Here is a 4,485-nt window from a genome sequence, read left to right as displayed (position 1 = left end):
AATTGGACTCTTAATTTATATTATGTTTAACTTGTGGTTAATTGCTATGTTATTCTGATTCATGATTTCTAATATGTTTCATTATATAATGGACTAGATCCAATGCATGGATTGAACGTATAGGAATTAAAAGTGGCGGTATAGATTGCATACTTTAATATTCATTTTATTTGGAGGGATAATGAAAAAAATTAGTTTTAATTATTGCTATTATTTTAGTTAAGTATATACGGAACTGTGAAAGTTTCCAATGCATGAATTGATTGCATATAATATATTATTATCCTCTCTATTAAGGATTTCTTTGTGAAGCCAAAAGTAATATTTTTTGCATTGTCGTCTTTAGTTTCATGGTTGAATGCATGAAATTAGTTTCTAAGAATATTTAATTATGATGGCAAAATAAGAAAAATGGATAAAAAATATTACGAATAGCTTGATGTAGTAGTGCACTCACCCAAGGGGTTAAAAAATGTTGACAAGTCTAATAGAAGCAGAGGTAATCAATTTTAATGTTGTTTTAGATATTTCTTTATTTTTGTATTCTTCATTTACTAGGTATATAATTCTGTCAATATCAATATTGTTAACAAGCACGATTTTAGAGAGAACACATTAATAAAGGAGAGATTCGGAACATGGTTCATGAGAGAAATGATATCTCTTATACCATGATGATGCACAGTCTACTGGTGTAAGTATTGTTTTATAACTATGTTCATTTTCTCTTGTATTTATTGTAAGATCCTGACTTTTTAAATAAATTTTATTATGAATTAATTTCAATTCATTTATTCATTAGAAATTCTATTTTTAGAAATTATTTTATTAAAGCTAATTAAATAAAAAATTAAATCAGATTTTGATAATTAATTAGAATTTTACCTAATTTTATAATTATTGAATTATTTTTTATATTTAAATTACAAAATTAGTAGTTATGGAATGACAAGAATTTTTATATGATTTAATTCAAATAATTGATATTTTTATGATTTAATACTTCAAGTTTTAGGAATAAAGAAAATAAATCTTATTATCTTATAAATTCAATTAAAGAATTTGATTTCAAATCAATTAGTATTTTAATACAACAAATAATATTTTAAAATAATTTTGAGGATTAAATTAAATTTTAAATTAACACTCTATACCCTAATTTAATTAAAATTAACCAAATCTAAATTAATGCCAAAATCCCCAATTTTATACACAAACCCTAACCTTAATTTTACCCTAATCTTTACCCACACTCACCGCCACTCATTAACACTCACCCTATTCCCCATTTTCCCCAAACACATACGCAGCAGGCATAGAGAAAGAAAGAAATGGCAGAAAGAAAAGGGAGAAAACGGGAAAAGAAAAGAGGGAGAGCAGAAGGGGGAAGAGAGGGAGACGGCGCCGGTGGGCATCACTGCCACCGTCGCCGCCGCTGTACTGTCAGGAGGGAGATTCGAGGAAGAGAGAGAGTGTGTAGAGTTGAGGGAGCAGAGAAACACGTCGCCACCTCCAGACGCTGTTGCTGCCACCGTCGCCCTTATCCCGAATCGCCATCATCACCGGTGCAGGGAGAGGAGTCGTCGCGCCACTGAAGCGCCGCCGCCACTGTTGGGTCGCTGTGCTATCGTCTGAGAGCAGAGAGCATGTGCGAGGAAGGAGAAGCCCTGCCCTCGTGTCCGTTGTTGTCTCCGCGGGTCCCTGTCGCCGCCGCCTCTGAGTCGCCGTCAAGCAGAGCGCGCTCAGAGGAGAAGCCGTTCAAGCCACTGCCAAGTCACCATCGATGAAAATTCAACCGCCGTACCTCTGGTCGCCAGAAACTGCCGTTGGAGCCGCCACCTTCTTGGTAAACCCTAGCCCTGTTATGGTTTTCTCTTATTGTCGGTCAAAATCCTGGTTACTATAAGAGTTGTTGCTGAGGTTGTTTGTGCCAGGGATTGTTTATCGCGAGTTGCTCTGTCGTACGCCGCTGTCAGAGCTACCATTCCACTACTGCCGCCTTTGCTCTGAGCCGTTAATTGTAGCGAGTATTGTTGTCATGGCGGCTGCTCGGTTTAGTCGCTCCTCTTTAGTACGGTAAGCTATTCTTTTTTTCAATTTCGAACTCTGTCATTCGTCGTTGTTCTATTATATGTTAAGACTCTGTGACGTTAATGCTTTAGGATCAAGGTCCGGTTGCTGCACGTTGGTGAATTTAAGTTACTGCTATGGGTGCGAACACCATGGAGCTGTGATTGCGATTGTTACCAATGTCGGGCCGAGAGAAAAAGAGTTCCGGTGACGTGTTTGGTCTATAGTTTCGACTTATTGAGGTAGGTTTTTCTTAAAATCTAATTTACATTACAGAGTTGTGATAAATAGATATTGATGCAAAAAGATGTATTTTTGTGATTATATTTGTCTTGTGGATATGATGGTTTGTTGGACTGAATTATTGGGTGTTTGATTACTTGAGTGAAGTACGGTTGTTGATAAGAAATGGATTTGGAAAGTCATTTACTTGATTATTATGAAAAGTGATTTTTCTTGGTTTGAAGTTAAAGTGGTTTGACTTTGAGTCGGTCTGATTTTATAAATAATTTAATACTTGAGCTGGTTTGACTTTAAAAAGAGTTTTATTATTGGAATTGGTCTGATTTGAAAATACTTTGATACTGGAATTGGTTGGATTTTGGAAAGTGATTGAGATATGGAAATGATTGAGAAAGGATTTAAGAAATGTTTGGATGGGACCTGAAAAGGGTGGCAGTCCGAGTTTTAAAGGAAATGCTACCGAAATTTTATAAAATTAGAAGTTTTATTTGAAGTAATTAATTAAAAAGATTTGTTTTTAAATATTCTATATTTTAAGATTGATTTATTTATCAAAGAAAGAATTATGGTTTGAATTGGGATTGTTAATGAACGGGATGGAAAGAAGGATGATGAGGATTGATGAGGATTTTCCCTGAAATATGGTTTTTGAATGAATTTGGAAATGAGATTTGGATTGATGAATGATTATGATGTTGAGAATGTTGAGATATGATCTTTGAATTATTTATATGGCTTATGAATTTGAAATATCTGAGATATGAGGTTCCCTGGATTAAGTGTCGTGGCTTGCCACCACGTGTACCAGGTTGAAAACTCGATACTCTATTGACCCTACGACGTAAGTGTGACTTGGCACTATATAAATTCCCGGGAATGTTACTCCCATTGAGCAATATTGATTATTTGAGAAAAAGCTATGCATAGACTCTCGGGGATGCACATCGGGGGACAGTCTAAGGACAATTCAGACTTGTCGGGTTGGCTGGATAACCGACAGATGAGCCTTATCAGCCATAGGACAGGCATACATCATATGCATTTGTATGCTTTGCTTGGGTTTGAACTTGTTTTAGTTTGCCTAATTGCTAAACCGTTCTTAACTGCTACTTGAACTATTTGCTGTAACTGCTTCCTACTTGTGCTTTCCTTGTCTGTCTTGCCTGTGTTTGTCATGGCGTGTTACATTTGAAAATGGACTTTGGTACTGAATGAAAGACTGTGTTGTTTGATTGCATGGTTGGTTTCTGATTGAGATTTGCTTATGAGAAAGGAAAGACTTTGGATTTCTGAAAATATTAAATATTGTTTCTTTGAAAAGGTTTTGAACGATTAGCTATTGGATTTTAAAAAGGTTCATAAGGCAATGATAATCATAGAATCTGAAAACAATTTTCTTATTGAATATCTTCTTATGACAACTTTGAAACTCCGTGGTGAGACCGTGTGGTTAGGTTCTCACCCCCTACAGCTTTACCTTTTCAGGAACCAGATGAAGAAGCATTAAGAAGAGTTATACTGTGTTTGGTTTATATGTTGTTGTATTAATTAGATTATTTTCTCCCCTCGTCAATGTTATTACAAGTTTGTAAGAGGGATAGGAATTGTATGTTTTATACGTATATTATATTGAATTATTATATAAGGAGTCTTGTATATGAATCTATGCCTGCTTGTAATTTTCTTAAAATAAAGTATCTATTTTCAGTTTTCAAAGAAATCAGCGATACAGTATCGAGTTACAGGCTCCTATTCTAATACTTAGTATGTAAAGTAGTCGTAATACTCCTTGCTATCAGAGTAGCGCAGTCGGAAGCATGATTTCTGATAGTTAGGGTGTTACATTTATATGGCTAGATCTAAAAGCACTATAATAAAAATCTTGAATGTTTGTAGGATGTAATTATGAATATCAAGAGTTAGGATCAATCCTCCTCGGAGCTATCACAAGAAGATATGTTTGTACAAGGCTTTGAAATAAATACTTAGGACGAGTTCATGTTGAAAATTTTGGGCCATGTCCTACCCAATTCTTTGGTCATACTACATAGTAGTCGAGTCCTGGAGTGCAAATAGAAAAGTATTAAGAGATGATTATCTAATTAAAGGCAAAGCTGAATTCCTTGGCAAGTGCATTGACTTAATCACAAGTAAGACCATCTTCTTTTGGCA

The 4,485-nt window shown here is 35.1% G+C and overlaps 1 long non-coding RNA gene across 1 annotated transcript; it reads left to right on the top strand.

Annotated features, from left to right (window-relative positions):
* Positions 1 to 617: 617 nt before the first annotated feature.
* LOC112715776 (uncharacterized) lies at positions 618 to 4,033 on the top strand. The gene is made up of 4 exons (XR_003159970.3): positions 618 to 1,846; positions 1,935 to 2,076; positions 2,163 to 2,312; positions 3,799 to 4,033. It is a non-coding gene; the product is annotated as an uncharacterized lncRNA (long non-coding RNA).
* The last annotated feature ends 452 nt before the right edge of the window (positions 4,034 to 4,485 follow it).

This window comes from Arachis hypogaea, chromosome 10, assembly GCF_003086295.3.
Source record: "Arachis hypogaea cultivar Tifrunner chromosome 10, arahy.Tifrunner.gnm2.J5K5, whole genome shotgun sequence".
NCBI classification, from domain to species: Eukaryota; Viridiplantae; Streptophyta; class Magnoliopsida; order Fabales; family Fabaceae; genus Arachis; species Arachis hypogaea.
The sequence above is the reverse complement of the archived record's forward strand: the minus strand, read 5'-3'. Positions and strand labels throughout refer to the sequence as shown.